Here is an 18502-nt window from a genome sequence, read left to right on the forward strand (position 1 = left end):
TTTTTGAACTGTTTATTTTTGTACTATTAATTCTTAAGTGTCCATGACTCTACGTGGCATATAATTAAATTCTCAATTGAGTAGTTAATATTATTGGTTTTATATTTTGTTAAAGAGTGGTTCGATTTTTTCAAGTAAGTTATAAATAATATTCGTAAGATAAGATCAACGCAAAGTGCCACTACAGGACGAGTTATAATTACTTTATACTTTACAGATATTCTTTTAATCAGGTTTAATCAACATTATGTGTTTAAACTTTATTATAGTATCCGTTATATATTTTTTATATTATAAAAGAATACATTGGTTTATGGCTGGACTCTTGATCTAACCTCGAGTTCTTGAAAAAAAATGTCAAGGAAAAGATGCAATGATCTTTGATCACCAACTTAACTTTCCATTGGTATACACAAAAAAACTATGAAACTAAACATATAGATTAATGTGAATCTATTATAATAAGAGGACATGGTAAAATTAACAATATTTTAATTTTTTTTTTCTTCTTCTGATAATTAGCATCAGAATCAGTGTCATAAATATTGAAGGGATTAATCTGAATCTTATTAATGAATTTCTGAAAACAATAAGTTGAAAACAAAGAATGAAGTATTTCTTTTCCCTCTCCGTATTTCTTTCAAATAAGGAATTTTTAAATTTAATTTTATACTTTTTTTTGACAATGAAGATGAAGGTAAAGAAAATGATAGATACAAAGAAAATAAACTAGACTCACGTGTTGAATAGATAGTCTCATTAAAGATATCATGGACATTTGTACCACGTTAACCATAAAAGAAACACACATCTTACATTGCAACGACGCATTATGGAAATATCAACATATGACCATGGTTTGCCAAAATGACTAATAGGAATTTGACAAAAGGGTTCTTCATAAATGAAATATTTTGAAGATGATCTGTAAATTTCGAATAAAATTGGAAATTAAGTTTCTAGAAAAAACTGTTGGTTTTTGAAATCAAGTACAAGGTGAATTTCGAAAAGAACTTTATTAAATTTCGAATTTCGAACTCGTGTTAACATTTTCAAAGTCACTTAGATTTTAGGAGTTTATTTTCTGACATAAAGCAATTTCGTAAATTGTTTTTTTTGGTAATTTCAAACTAAAGTATTATTTTCAAAGGGCTTTTTTCTTAGCAAAGAGTGTTCGAAAATTTTGAAATCGATGAGAATTTTTGAATTTTTTTCCTTGTTCTTAATCCATGTGATGATACATTTCCAGTCTATTAAATGGTAAATTTTCTTTTCTTGATATTATCACAAAAATGATAAAATAAAATAAACATTTAGTTTTTTTTTTTCAAATTTAATCTTACAAAACAACGACAGCGCAACAAACACATCAATATCATGTCAATTTCATGTTGAATCTTGAACACTACACGAAGTCCTACTTTTTACATCACACAAAATTTTATATTTATTTCTAGTTGAAATAAATAATGACACAACCAAGTTATCAAAGTAATAAAATAATGTAAATCCATAAAGCCAATTTGAATCATCTGATGAGAAAATTAACACATTATTTAATGGCCCATGTGATGATATGATTCATAAACGTCCAATTAATGATTTTTATTATTACATATTTTGTTTTATCAAGAAAAAAATTAGTTTATCCTAAATAAGTTAACAGTTAAAATAAGCCATGACGGACAAAAACATCAAAATGTGAGTTGGAATGGCCTAATAAATAACTATTTAGTTGGATTTGTTAAGATTGACTCGTAGAAAATTAGTGAATCCTATGCATTACAAGTGGAATGACAATAGAAGAAGGGATAAAAAGTTTCCCAAATGATAACATATAGCTCAAGTATTAATAGAAACTATAGTTGCATGTTTGATTTATAATATAGTTCAAGTATTAATGAAACTTGTGGACTAAATTGATATGAGCTACTTATGATAACAGTAACAATACCATCAATAATATTGTTGCCCTTTATGTGTGATTTTCAAAATTCCTTGAAAAATATTAAAGCAGATTCTTCGGTAAAAAAAACATTGTTATTTTCTTCAATAGAAGAAAAACCGTACAATCAATCAAACATTTTTACAAACCAACCAAACAATAATCTCAAACTGCTAATCTCTTAAATCAGAATCTCGTCGATTAAAGGATAAATCAGACTCTCTTCGATTAAAGGATATCTCTCTGATTGTAGCTAAAAGTGGCTTCCACGACAACATCTTGGTCGACCTATTGATATTACTATTTTCTTCATTAGTGCTAGGGTCTGAACCCTGACTCGATCCTCTCTCTTGTGAGTTAGCCAAATTGGTGGGCCTGGGCCTGGGCTTAGGCATAGGCCTAGGCGTAGGCCTAGGCTTGGACCAAGCGGCTTTAGCTAAGCTTCTCAGCTTATTCGCAAGACGAATCAAGTCTCTTGAGCGTTGATCATTGTTTCGTGGGTTTGAACGCCGACTTGACCTTGTATCTTGTGGGCTACCTGACGGGGTGCGATTGGGCTTGGACCGATGGTCCCTCACTATGCTTGTGAACTCCTTTGCTAGACTTAAGTCTCTTGAAGAGTCATCAATGCATGGGTTCGAATCCTGGCTCGACCCTTTCTCCGGTGAGCTAGCCAAACGGGTGGGCTTGGGCTTGGGCTTGGGCTTGGGCTTGGACCTATGGGCCTTGGCTATGCTTGTGAGTTTCTGTGCAAGACACATCAAGTCTTTCGAAGACTCATTCAACCGAAGGATCGAGTAGGGTAGCACAAAGTAGATCCTTCCCGGTTCGAGTAAGGCATCAAGCTTCATTAAGACCAACCCGTGCATAAGTTGTATCGGAGTGGTCATGAAGTGTTTGGGAAAACCTCCGATTATCTGTCCGACAGTGATCGGGGCATCAAATTCTTCTAAAACACCGTCCAAATGGACCACTCGGATGGTCGTCGATGTTGGTTCAGTTGATCTTATGCAAGGCTTACAAGAGCCCATCGGTTGAAGACATCCACAATGGTGCACAGGCACATGGCTCATGTTGATCAAACCCTAGCCGTATGCTTCGGTGTTGTTCGACCGATTTCTCTCTCTCCCTCTCTTAAAAGAAAGAGTTTCTATTTATGAGGTGATCCACATGATTCATTCTCTTATAAGTGTAGGAGACCTTTCTACTTATATGTATAGTGCATGTGTTGAATGAAAGGAATCTGGCCAATCACTCACTAGAACGTACTTTGAGAGCAAAAAGGCAGTATGCATTATTATTATAAGGTCTTTGAGCGTATACTTCACGACAAGAGATTTTTTTACTGGGTTATGAAACGGGTTATGAAACTATAGAAAACAGTAGGTTATACACAAAGTTTGTTCTCATGTTTTAAAACTAATTATATTATAAATATATAAAAGTAGAAATATATTCCATTTGCGTGTAAAGTGTGTTTAGAGAGAGGTCATCGATCCAGCAAAGTATTATTGGCATTGGTGCCTTGGTGGTGTTTTATCTTTTATCTGTCCGATGTTTACAATGATCTGGCCCACGAGATTTGCAGTCTTGTAGACGGCAGGTTGACCCCAGTCTTACCAAATCCACTTGTTGTCTTATCAAAACCTAACATACTTTCGTACTTTTGTTTGGATACGTATATTCTGTTTCTTAATATAATATTTTACAAAAATAACTTCATGATACTCTATAATCCATTTCTCTTTCATTAATATTTCCCACATCTTGTTAACATAAGCTTTTATTAATTATTACTTTTTCCCTTTATTTGTTTGCATCTAGAAGTTCATTGGCATTGACTCATTGGTGGTTTCCTTCCCAGCATATTGTTACCAGATTTGACCATTTTACCCTTGGGACTGATTCTTGCCTTACTGTTATCTGGGAATAGTTTATTTGCTGTTGCTATTCCTTTGGAGCTTTGCTGGTGTGACCATTTTACCCCTGGGGTCGTTTTGTTTGTTTCATGCTGTCTCTATAACTTTTAGTTCTCCTTAGTGCTATTTGGTGTGTATTAGTTATCTTCTTTTTATTCGTATCACAGCATTGTACTTTGAAGAATCTACTAATTATAGCAAAAAACCATCCAAACACAAAGCATAATTTATGGTCTTATAATAAGAAAAAATAAATAAAAATACAATGTTGTAATTGTGCAGATTTTTCAAGTGCAATTCTCTAATAAGAGAAAAATGGCAGGTGCAGTGTTAACAACGTGTAAAATTCTTCCGATATTATTTATAGGAGTTCTATTGAACTCATCAACTCTACTTTCCTAGTCTTCTGTATGTAGTTAGCTATTTCTCATTCTCTTCTGTATAAATACCGATGTATTCCTTGTTATATTCATGGAGTGAAATACTACAATTGTTAATCATTACATGGTATCATGAGACAACTGTCTCTATCAAGCTTTATGCTGATTGATGGAATCTGAAAATTGAGTTCAGAAGAGAGGAATTAGGACAACAATTTCCTCGAGTCCATAATATGCATCGACCTTGTGACTCTTGACTTGATTGGTTGACTTGCTTTTGAACTTAATTGTTCATTAGAGTCTAATTTGATTTTAATGAGAACTTAATTTTTCATTATATATGATTTTTATTAGCATATTTGTTCGATATAGATGATTTTGATAAGGACATGTTCAAAATAGATTATTAGCTAGTTCATGAGAGATTATTTCGACAACTTAATTTTTCATTTTTTTTTTTGTAGAAAAACATTTTTTCTATTGATAAATCCATCCATCCATCCCTCTATTTTTTGTGTTTAACTTAACCTATAAATAAATTTTTAAAGAAAATGTTAATTAGGTAATTTTGAACATCGTCATCTTCTTCGTATGTTCTTTACAAAACTTTCTAGGAACCATATATATATACACACACACACTAGCTTAAAACCCGTGGAATGACGGGTAAAAAAGAAAAACATTATTGATAATTTAAAATGACAATAAAAACTGACAATTTTATTAAATTACAAAGATATAAGTTTTATCTGTAAGTTTATAATGATTAGTTAAAATTAATATATACATTATTTTGAATATCCCCATTTTTTTTAGCACCGACAATATCAGTCACTCTTCAAAATCCTTTGAAATAAAACATTTTTAAGTTATTTGAACAATTTTTTGTGTTTGTGAGTTGAGATTATGGTTTTGCCATACTTTGAAATTTTATTTATGCTTGGAACTGATTTAAATAATATAATCTTTAGTTTATTTATTTTAAATGGGTTAACCAAAGGTTAACTCATTTAATTAATATGTTGGGTCGATAACTACATAAATAGATCAACCCAATGACAACCCAATTATCTAAAATGTTTGGTTGGATCAGAAATATCAACCTATTTAAATAAACAGGTTTGATTGGGTTGAAATTTTCAACTCAATTAATAAATAAGTTAAACCTAAATCCAACTCAGATTGACCCATTGTCAACTCTAAAATATATATATATATATATATATATATATATATATATATATATATATATATATATATATATATATATATATATATATATATATATATATATATATATATATATATATATATATATTCATTTTCACAGTGGAAACTAATTATGGTGTCCTTATTCCTATTAACGCTTATAAAAAATTGCGCTTAAATTTGATTTCTTTCGGATAATGTGTACAATTCTTAAGCTAAATATTAAATACTAGGTTATAACCTATGGAAACCACGGATGAAAAAGTTAAAAATAATTTTATTTAAATTATAGCATAATTGTTGAGCAATGATCATAAATAAAATTAATTATATAAATTGGGGATATATACCAATGAAAATTATGTAACTATTTTTAATAGAAAAAATGAGGAGAAAAATCATTTGAACAATTCTTATAAGTGTTTTTATGTGTATAATGTTTTTATTTAAAAAATATTTTTTTTACCAAAATACCCACCGAAAACTTATCAGTCATCCCTACCCCCTTTGGCTGTAATAGAAACGAAGACATATAATTATCCCCAAATCAATATTTCCGCCGGCACTTGGAACATCTCCCCCGTATTCATTTCAGAAAGGGTATGGAAGTTTCTCCATTGCTATCCATGAAGGCAGATACGAATATAAAACCATAGAAGAAATTTGAACTGAAGAGAAACTCATGTTGATTAATATCCGATGTAGAACTTAGAGAATGAAGAAACGAAACATTGGGGGTTGAAAACGGGAAAAATTTCGGTAAGAAATTCTCTAAATCCTTGTTAATCTCAATTTTTTTAACCGGACATATATTAGTTGGAAGATAATTTTACCTGATTATTTTTGGCAATGTTGTCTTTGAAGATGTTAGTGAAAACCGAAGTGGTAGTAAGGAATAACTTGAAATACTTTAAGACTGGACACACAATCAGATACCTTTCAATCTGCTTGAAATTTTGAATTTCATACTGTGTGAGTATTTGTTTGAATCAGGTTCCTTCCAAATTAGATTGATGTGGTAATTGTACAGATATAAGATTACGATTTCACTTAAAAATTTCAGATTTTGGGTGTATAAGAATGCAATGTATGGAGGAAAAATCTTGAAATGGATTAATAACAATTTGTCCTATTATGCTTTTTTAAAATACAAAGTGATATTGATGGAAATGCCCCTGCACTGTTTGCAGGAACCATTTCTGTTATCTTATTATACCACAGGTTGAAACAGACACATGCATTTGAATCACCACATTGACTATTTTGAAAAACATTACACCAAACCTGATAATATTAATAGTTGACATGAAATATGGAAAAAATATTGTGTTTTAGTAGAATGTGATTTCAAATACAATGCCCATATACATAATGGACAATTATGCCCCTGGCCATAAACAAATGTCGTTCCTAGTTTGATTTCAGTTACATCTGCCTCTGCCCTTATTTGGTTAGATGCAAGAGAAAGCAATATATTTTACAGACTAAAATCTGTTTACAACCAAATAGATTAGTTGATAGTTCCAAGAAATGATGATACTTGAGGATGAGCAACACAAACATAGAAAGATATTAGTTTAGTCTAATTCATTAAGCTATGAGGATAAATCCACTTCTTCAGAAATAGAGAAAAAGAAATTTAAGATAAAAGGACGAAAATGACCTTTACCCAGATTCTCTGTATTGTACATTTTCTTTTGGTTGTAATACACAAATTATAAAAAATAAAATAAAAAAATGATGCTCCAAATGGAATGAACAACATGACATAAATGATTATTTATCAACTTTTATACAAATTACAAATGCAACTGGATATTTAATGCATTTGTAACCAAAACATTAGACAAATCAAAAAATGGCAGGAAGAGAAATCACTATAACATTTAACATCTTCCGTATATTATGAGTCCTCCATACGACAATATAAGTCAAAATTGTTATCTTTTATTATTTTTTGTTAGTGATTCTTAAAAATGTGAATAAATAATAAGGAACTTCAAAATTTTCATTGAGCAAAAAATCTGGTGTGCCTTAGATTAATCATAATCTGGTCTAAATATTCTTTTGGGATGATTACTACGGGCAAGATATGAGAATTAGATTTATCATTTACATAATTGTAATCTACATCATCTAGAATTTATGATGATTTAGGCATTTAGGGTTATGCATATATGACGAATTCAATGTGAAGGCAAAATTGTCATACTTTTTTTAATATGTTAAAATTAGGCCATTTCAACAGAGATTTACTTAACCAACCTCGTTTAATGCCTTTTCTTGTAGCTATTTAACTGAAAAAAAAATACAAAATTATATAAATTTGATGAAAAGTATAAATATGATACAAATTACCTTATGTAGGTTTTTTTGGTGAATGAAAACGCAGACAGATGAACAGAAACACACATAAAAGAGATCGACCACAACACACGCTCATACACAATAAGTGTTAAAGTAAAGTGCTTTAAATCGGATGACTTTAAATGTAAGGTGCTACAAAATAGAGTTGTTCGTTTTATTTTCAGAAAAAAAAAAAAAAAAAAAAACAATTGATTCTGAACAGGAACATAAATCCATAATCACACATAACAAGCGAGACACATATAGCGTATACAAATACATATAGGATAACAGGAGGAGAAGAACTGTAAGAGAAGAACAATACTTAGTGTAACAGAAGAAGAAGTATAAAGGAGAACGATTTACCAGGGTTGCAGAGAAGAAGCGTACAGAGGAACCAAAATTTGAAAGATGCAACGGTCAGAAAGCTTTTTAGATCTTGGATTTATATAAATGATAATATATGAAACATTATTTCATTCCTATTATAATGGAGATATAATGGGTAAAAGATATAGAATTTCAAAACGATTGGTATATTATGGTAACCGAGTTGCTAATTAGTAGGAGTTGATAATTCTATTGTTTATGACTTTAAATTAAATTGATTTTATTGTGATTGTATTTTGACTTCCGTTAACAATTCATTGGGCGGGAAAAGTTTTGTGAGGAGACGTGTGAAACTGACACGTGGATTGAATGAGCTTATTAGAAGGACACGCAGCGCCTTATGTAACGCCTGTGTTTCCGGGCTCGTCATTAATATTGATATAGTAGTCCAGGTTAACCTTTGTAACCCGTTTTGAAATAATAGAAGTGTATTATTTGAGTATTATGTGTTATGTGCTTAATTGTGTATCTTAATTTAATTAAGAATAAAAATAAGCGTCAAAATGAAATGTTAGATAAAGCCGATATCTATGGATAATGTTGTATTAGTTGAAACGAGGTTTCCAAATATATAAAGAATGCCGAAATCCAAGTTATAACGAAGAAGTTATGACCTGTCGAAGTTTCGCGACAGAACTGGCAATGCTGAATGACGTAAAAAGTGAAATTTACGTTAGTGCGATATTTAGCCTTAGTGATCTAAATGAATGTTGTAGAAACCCTTAAACCGAGAGCGTACATGAAAAGAACGCCCAAATCTGACTTCGTATGAGGAAGTTATGATTTTTCGAAGTTTCGACTTAGCGGTATGCAGCCCGAATACTCGAAATAGAGATTGAGTGATATTTAGCCAAAAATTTCTAAATGAGAATTGAAGATTTCATTGATAGTAGTCCAACGATAAAAAGACAGACGAAAACGGAGTTCAGAAGAAGGAGTTATGAATTTCGAATAGAGTTTTCCTGTCCCGGCCTACTAAAAATAATATATAAGTAATATACTTATAATATATTAAAAATCAAGTCAAAATTAGCCAATCGAGTCTAAACGAGAGTTGTAGAGCATAATCTCACATTCGCGTCGATATAAAGAATGTCGAAAACGGAGTTCGTATGCGAAAGTTATGAATTTCTGAAGTTCGGGGCGCGAAACCCCAAAACTGTCAGATACCACGACGTGGCAAGCAGTGCGACGACGTGGTCAGTCTTCTGACACCTCCGGGAGTCCCCCAGATGCAACTTGCGATGACGCATGCAGTGACGACCAATCCCACGACGTGGAAAAAGGTGTCACGACGTGGCAAGTGCCAGTTTTTCCCTATAAATAGATTTGAAGGGCCAGCCGAGTTTGGTTGCTCATTCTCTCATCTCTCACATGTATTGCATCGATTTACGTGCAAAGAAGTACCCCTGAAGCCCCGGTATCAATCCCGAGCCCCGAAGCCCCGAAGATCCCGAGAAGTGCAATTCCCGAGCCGAAGCTCTGCTTGCGAGAAGCCCAGTTTTTGTGAAGATCTTCCAGATCTACCGAAGAATACTACTTCTGCAAGTCGTAGTGTTGTCCGATCATCTTCTGATCAAGTGAGTGTGTAGTTACTTTCTTCTAATGCATAATTATGAAGTATTTTATACGATATACGTGTTATGTGTATATTTTGTTGTTATATGTGTGAATGTATATTCACTTTCTTCTATCTCATAGATATGATTTATTCTCTATGAAATACGTGTTATGTGTATGTGTCTCATCTGTTGATTGGAATATGTATTGAATGAGAATGCTATACAGGTTTTAAACTATGTATAAAAATATATATTTTTATCTACTAATATGTTGGGTGAAACATGGGTAGATAGTTGATGTGTGATAAACAGATGAGATGCCTCGATGTTGTTGTTGATCTAGTTATTCAGCGGAGTATGGATAACGACCACAGACTCTTTCTAGACAGTCCTGTGGAACTCTAGCAGGTTCATAACCTGTAGGTGTTGTGAACGATGTGTTCACCGGTGTACTCTATCCCCCTCATGGTTGCCTTTAGGATATCTATTGTTGAGGAAACCCCTTAGCAGTAATGTCCGTCCCGATGAAAATCCTAGATTAGGTCCCTTGAGATAGATGTTGTTTTAGGGACATAAAGTGAGGATAACGGGAATGGGCAATCGGGTTATTGTTGGTTGGTGAAATTAAATATAATTATTTATTGTGGGTTGAAAACCCTATATGCTCACCAGACTCCCAAGTCTGACCCACTCAGTTTATTCGTATTACAGGTAGTGGCGCGAGGGCATAAGATGGTTGAATCATCAAGTTGTTTTGTTTACAAGTCTGTATATGTATATATTTGTTGAATGACTTGTAATGTTATTGTTTATGCTTTATGGTCTGTATCGAAACATGACATCCCGAGTTTTGATTATATAATGAAAATGCATCTCTTGATGAAATGCTTTGATAAATATTATTTTATCATATTTTGTTTTGGGAACAAATTCCGCAACTCTTTTAAATCAAAAGGATTTACTCTGAAATTATTTTAAAAAGCATAAATGAAATCGGTCTTTTCTGGCCGTGATTTTGGGGATGTCACACCTTAGAGAGGCTTTTATTAGGTAGAGAGATGTCAATTTGGAATTCTAAAAATAACAACATTAGTTGGGTTTCTTGGCAAAAAGTAATACGGTAGTGGTTGCTCAATATTTAACTCTAGTGCTACAATGTTTTTGCATTCAACTAAACTTCAATGTCCCAAAACATTTTGTGCATTCTTTATAACTCACTTGATTATACAAACAAAAGAACAATACAAAATTTACTAAGGAAACGACGTTGTACTTTCTTGCATTTGATTATTCCAAAATTCTATTGTATTTTCATTACTTTGAACCTTTTACCATTATTAATCTAATTAAAGAAATAATATTATACTTTTGTTTCGTTGTAGCTTTAGCATCCTACTTCAGTTTTCATCTCACCAACTCTAGTGTTTATAAAATACTAATTTTACCCTTCATTCTTTGAATTAAATTAGAAACAGAAAGAGAACAACTTCATCAACTCTTTAACTGTGAATGCAACATTTTCCAATTGAATTTTTCAAAAAAAACCAAAAAGCCATTCCTTAGTAAAGCCCTTCAATTTTTTATCAAAAATTTTGTAAATATTCCATTCCTCCAAATCTAGTATTTGTAAAGTGCCACATATAACCTTCCCTCTTTAACTTTTTTTTGATAGTGAAACTACTCAGAAGGCATCCATCGAGTTTCTCTCTCTCTCTCTCTCTCTCTCTCTCTCTCTCTCTCAATCCATAAGCCACACACTTGGATTTCATTAATGCTAAACTATTAATTCATACTTTTTACCAACCAATGTCGTTATTGGCAGCAAGGTTAAGTGAAAGATTGTTCTTGATGGTACTAATTAAAAGGACCTTCAATTATCATCTTGACATCATAGTTTCCATCAAAGTGGCATGATCTGTAGCATAATGGTTCAACCAACAACATCATAAATTGAAGTATTAACTCACAAGAATATGTAAATGTTGATGTTTAAAGGGACACTCTTTTCCGTAACCTTTTTACCAAGATCAAAACCGAAATATAATTGCAAGACTAAACTACCATGGTATGCTAGGTTAAAAAGAAACACTAAAGGAGACAAATATAACATTTTGTGATACTATACACATCAAAGTTTTTCATTTGGGCAAATCATCGAACAGTCGACATGCATTATGAAATATAACTATAATTTACAAACAAAGCGGGATGATGCTATCTTGCCAATAGTCAACCCTACAGATTAAAACTCATGATTCATCAAATAAAACCCTAAGTCTAATTGAAAGAAAACGTTTCAATAAACCTGAAATCGGGTCAAACCAATCGAGGCTTAGCATATCTATTGACCAAACCGGATTTACAAGAACATTGAACAAAAATCAAAACAAATGTAGATTAGTTGGTGAAAAGTCAAATAAACATGCCATAATGGAACATAAATCAGGAAAAATCCTACATGGATATCTTTCTTAAAAAAACGCAGAATCGAATCATTTTACCTTTCATGTCATTTCTCTTAATCTCAAGTTCAATATAGTTGTGGAACATTTTCATGCGAGCTAAGCATCGGAGAGAGGGTAGCTGTAAGAAGAGGATGTGATATCATGGACCAAGGAAGAAAAAAGATTATGTTGCCGATTGTACCCAAATTTGGGGATAATGCCATTTTCATATTTCAATATTTGAATATCCTTTGAATATCATATTGTGAGGAAGCGAGATTTAGGGAGAAGAAGGGTATTTCTAAGATTAAAGAATAGAAGGGTAAAGTGGTAATTTTAGTTGATGGTGAATGAAGTTTATTGAATGGACACGTGGCTAACAAAGATTCTTTTATTAGGAGTAGGATATATATATATATATATATATATATATATATATATATATATATATATATATATATATAGGTAAAGTGGTAATTTTAGTTGATGGTGAATGAAGTTTATTGAATGGACACGTGGCTAACAAAGATTCTTTTATTAGGAGTAGGATATATATATATATATATATATATATATATATATATATATATATATATATATATATATATATATATATATATATATATATATATATATATATATATATATATATATACTAGGTGAATGCCCGCGCGTTGCGTAGAAACACCTATATAGTTGAAGTCTTTACAAATAGATGATTTTTTAAATATAACAATAACGTTGTTGTTAAATTTGATATAATAATTTGTATACACTAAATTGATATAATATATTGATTATTTTGAATTATATGATAATATATACATTTATTATAACTTCTTAATCTTAATGGTTTAAATGACTTCTACCTGCAAGTTATACATGAATAAAATTAAATATAGTATATGATTTGATGTTAATTATAGTTGTTTGTATTGTTAATTAATTTTTTAAAATTTATTTACTTAATGTTTTAATTTCTATCATTATAATTATTTAAAACATCAAACATTGTTTTTTATTTTAAAGCTAACAATATAATCATTTATATAGAGTTGTTTTTAACTATTGTTATTATAAGTTATTTTAAGCTACTTATTTGGAAACTTTTAACAATTATAAAAATATATTTAAAAATTAATTTTAGTTAACTTGAAATTACAATTTAGTTTTTGCTTTTATCACTACAATTTATCAATTTTAACTATTTATAAAATATTCTTTAGTTTTTTTAAATGAAACTGAAATTTATATTTGAGTTGACATTGTAATGCGCAGAAACACCTATGTAGTTGAAGTCTTTACAAATATATATTTTTTAAAATATAACACTAACGTTGTTGTTAAATTTGATATAATAATTCGTATATTAATTTGATATAATATATTGACTATTTTGAATTATATGATAATATATAAATCTATTATAACGTCATAATCTCAATTGTTTGAATGACTTCTACTCGCGAGTTACACATCAATAAAATTAAATATTATATATGGTTCAATATTATTTATAGTTGTTATTTTTAACTGATTTTTTAAAATATATTTGCTTAATGTTTTAATTTCTATCATTATAATTATTTAAAACATCAAACATTATTTTTTGATTTTAAAGGTAACAATATAATCATTTATATAGAGTTGTTTTTAACTATTGTTATTATAAGTTATTTTTAACTATTGTTATTATAAGTTATTTTAAGCTACTTATTTGAAAAATTTTAACGATTATATAAATATATTTAGGAAATATTTTAGTTAAACTGATATTACAATTTAGTTTTTGCATTTATCACTATTATTTATCACTTTTAACTATTTACAAAATATTATTTGGTTTTTTTAGTGGAACTGAAATTTATATTTAAGTTGACACTGTAATGTTATATTTAAATTAATAATTTAAGTATTTTGTCCAGACTGTTCAAAAATTGTAGCTTTAAACTGATAATGGTTTACATGTAACAACATTTTAAATCTAATAAATTAAGTATAGTATGTTAAAATTTAAAGACATAACTTTATAAATAGAAGTAAAGATATTATTTTAAAATTGAAATTTAGTCTATTTATGATTACACTTTAGGTTTGATATTTATTTAACCTTATTAACCAACTTACAATTATTATTAGAAAGACACTACAATTTATCACTTTTAATTATTTATAAAATAATCTTTGGGTTGTTTAAGTTAAATAAAATTTATATTTAAGTTGAGCCTATAATGTTATATTTTAATTAATAATTTAAGTGTTTTATACAAATTGTTCAAAAATTATACCTTTAAAATGATAATGGTTTACATTCAACAATATATTAAAAGTAATAATTTAAGTATAATATGTTAAAAGTTAAAAAACATAATTTTATAAGTAGAATTAAAGATATTATTTTAATATTGAAATTTGGTTTATATATGAATACACTTTAGATTTGATATTTATTTAACCTAATTACCAAATTATAATTATTATTATAAAGAAATTGGAAAGTCATGGGAGTTTCTAATGAATGTGGTGAAAGGAAAAAAGAATGGGGGTTTCAAATGCATGAGATTCAAGAAAAAATGCTAGCTTTATAAGTATGTATGATATATATATATATATATATATATATATATATATATATATATATATATACACACACACACACACGCCTTTTGAATAACATTCAAGTGAATCGAGGGACCCCACCGGCCCACCCCACTGACCCCAACCACCACTTGGTGAACCACCCCAACATTGGTTTGCGGATGGTGGTGTCGGTGCATTGTCTGCCACCACCCTCATTCTTTTGGGTGGTTCGAGGTGCACCGCTTGTTGTGGTCCACCCAATCGATTCATTACTCGTTGCAACACCCGACCCAAGTCCACCCACTGTTGGTGGTGAACTACCCCGAGAACCCCAACCTTGTGATCCCTCTGCCGCCCTCATTCTTTTGGCTGGTTGGTGGTCAAACGTTTGCACCGCCCATTCTAGACCGGAATCCATGGTTTCATGTTGTGGTCCACCCCAGTAGCCGCCCATTGGTGGTGGCGGCGGCGGCCAATTCCGAATGGGTCTCGGTTACATTTCACCATTAGGAGCACACTGGGTTGGTGGTGGTGGTGGTGGCAATATAGGTGGTGGGGACAGCCAATTTTGAATTGACTGTCTCGGTTGTATTGCACGATTAGGAGCATACTGGGTTGATGGTGGTTGTGGTGGCCAATTCTGAGTGAGTCTCGATTGCATTTCACGATTATGGGCACAGTGGGTTGATGGTGGTTTTAGACCACAAGTTCATAAAGATTTAATTATTGTCATCGTTACTTTCTCTCGATAACCAAAGAAGATAGATGGTCAAGCAAAATTCTTTTTTCATTTCTTTTTGTCCTTTCTCGATAAGCATAAGAAAAAAAAATTATGCCTATGTTTCTTTCTTGAAAGCAATTTGAGAGCCATGGTTTTACCAATTTGAATAATTAAATCTATTGTATACTACTAAATTTTTATTTTCTTTTACGATCAATAATATCCTAGAAGATAGAAGTAAGAATTTATAATATTATTTAGACAATTAATTCATTCGTTCACAATTTAAAACAAAATTTTATATAAAATTCATAATTTAATACTATAAATTCACAGTTTAATTCAGTCTATTAATAGTTTAATTTATAAAATTCACAACTTAATACACAGAATTCACAACTTAATATAATATATTCACAATTAATTCACACTATATTCACAACTTAATACATATTATTTTCCTCCTAAAATCATCAAATCCGAAGCTCTTTCCATGCTATAAAAATCATAACAAATTCTCCTGAACCCTCCTTTGCAACTCGATGCTAAAATACAAACGAAAAAAAACATTAATGTTTTGGTTTGATTGTTTTGTGATTATACAAAAAGAGAAGTGATTCGTACACAACAATTTTTTGTCATATACAACAATTTATGCATTATAAAGTTGTACAATACAAATTGTTGTGTACGGAGAAAAAATTTGTATACAAATCAGTTCCCATACAAAAATGTAGAAATAAAATATTTGTGGTTGGTAAAAACTTTATTTATAAGGTAAAGACTTAATTTAATAGATATACCATAAGTTCATAAATATTTTACTCAATAGATATACCATAAGTTCATAAATATTTAATTATTGTCATCTTCACTTTATCTCAATAACCAAAGAAAATGGATGGTCAAACAAAATTTTTTTTTCTTTTCTTTTTGTCCTTTCTCTGTAACACAAGAAAAAAAATTGTGAGCATGTTTCTTTCTTGAAAGGAATTTGAGAGCCATGGTTTTACCAACTTGAATAATTAAATCTATTGTATGTTACTATTTTTTAAACTGCAAAATTGGTTCTTATGGTGTTCAAATTTTTTTAGATAAGGTCTAAAAAGTTTTCAACTTGTATGGACGATGGATGGTCCAAAATCAAGATTTTCCTATGATTTTGGTAGCTAACTTGAAAAGACTGTACTATTTTACCCTTTTTATTTTTTTCTATTTTTTATATTTCTTTTAATAATTTATTAATTAAAAAATAAAAATACAAGAATTTGGCCCACCCTTACCCCTATCAGTACTCTCTCTTTCTCTCTCTCTCTCTCTCTCTCTCTCTCTCTCACACACACACACACACAAAGATATTTAACCCAAACCCAATTGATGTCTTTAATCTGGAAGAACTATGAAAATCAACTCAATTTCAAACGCCTCACTCTATTTTTTTTTTTTGGTTTTTATTCAAAAACATAAACACAGACACACACACATATATTTACATATTTAGGTTCTTTCTGGATATCCATATATGGTTCATCTACCATTCACGGTTTATGAAGCTTTACAGATATGGTTCATCAATCTTCAAGAACCGAAATCATGTTCAGAAATATACACATACAAATAGAAGAAATACAGTGACAATGGTGTGGTTGAAGACGATGGTGAAGATGAAAACAAATCAAATTTATAGTGACCCTTTTTTATTATGATTTTGTGGTTTGAGGGTTTTAGATCAGAGGATTTTTCCAGATTGGAGAAATGGTGGGTTTTTCGATCTAGTTGTAGTTGTAGGTTTGAGGCGGCATTCTCTAATGATGATGGTGGTTGAGTTCTACACACTATCAAATCCATTTTGGCTGTAACTTGAAGCATTTCTCTGATTCTTGGACGGCTATAATCATGAACAACATGATCCATAAACCAATACGAATTCCAACCATTGTTGTAAAAAAGTTTACCATCGATAATGAAATTAGTCGTATTCCTCTCCACAAAACTTAATTTGGGATCAGTTTTGTAATTTACAGATGAAAGACAGGTAAAGAAAAACAAGACAATGTAACATCCAGTTTCCTAGGTATATTATTTATTTATTTATTTATTTTTGAGGATCATTAGGCAACTCGACGAGTTGGTGCTACAATTCGTCAAGTAGAGTCGGGTTTGGACACGTGAGATTAATGACCTACTCGACGAGTCCAAGAGTCGACTCGCCGAGTAGGCGCTATGAGATGAAACCCTAAATCCCCAGGTTTGGGGCCTATATAAGGAAATTTATAGCCTCCATTGTGGCTCCCCATCTACTTACCTTCACTGAGAGAAACCCTAATCACCCACTTGTGCTTTAGAGAGAGTGTTGAGCTAATTTTGAGAACTTTTGGTGCATCTTTGGAAAAGAAGAGGATGATCTCAAGCAAGGAACGAGAAGAGGTTGATAGATTTGTCATTGATATTACAAAGTGCTCTATTGGATATTGTTACAAGACAACTCCATAGACATGAAGTCTCAAATTCAAAGTACATTCATTTGAACACCCTTCTTGCATAAAAGTTTCTAATCTACATATTCTTAATATCCAACTCCCATTATGGAAACATTTCCATATTTTCCATATGACAACTTATTCTAAATAGAATCCTATCTATTCATAATAATGTCAATATGGTCCATCCATTTCTATACTTCCAACTTCCCACAAGTGACCAATCCTTGGCGAACCTTAGATTTTACTTGACAGTTGTTTAACTTACTTTAGTCATATCCGATTCTTGTCCTATTCCCTCTTAACACCCTAGGCATTTGGAATAGACTGAATGGTCGAATATTACAACATATGCAATCGATCCTATACCCGAAGCGTAAGGGATACGATACATAATGTCTTACATAAATACATGATACTTTACTAGTCTCTTGCTATCATATTGTTATATATAGAATTTCCTTATGTTGAACATTTTCAACATAACATTCATATATGTCCTTTGACTAAATTTGAATAAAATTTC

The 18502-nt window shown here is 30.8% G+C and overlaps 1 long non-coding RNA gene across 2 annotated transcripts; it reads left to right on the plus strand.

Moving 5' to 3' along the window:
- The first annotated feature begins 5940 nt into the window (after positions 1–5940).
- LOC111913967 (uncharacterized) lies at positions 5941–10648 on the plus strand. Of its 2 annotated transcripts, none has more exons than XR_008225001.1 (2): positions 5941–6212; positions 10463–10648. It is a non-coding gene; the product is annotated as an uncharacterized LOC111913967 (long non-coding RNA). The 2 variants fall into 2 exon arrangements; XR_002857663.3 differs by lacking the exon at positions 10463–10648 and adding an exon at positions 6318–6668.
- Positions 10649–18502: the final 7854 nt, after the last annotated feature.

This window comes from Lactuca sativa, chromosome 7 (assembly GCF_002870075.4).
Source record: "Lactuca sativa cultivar Salinas chromosome 7, Lsat_Salinas_v11, whole genome shotgun sequence".
Classification (NCBI taxonomy): Eukaryota; Viridiplantae; Streptophyta; class Magnoliopsida; order Asterales; family Asteraceae; genus Lactuca; species Lactuca sativa.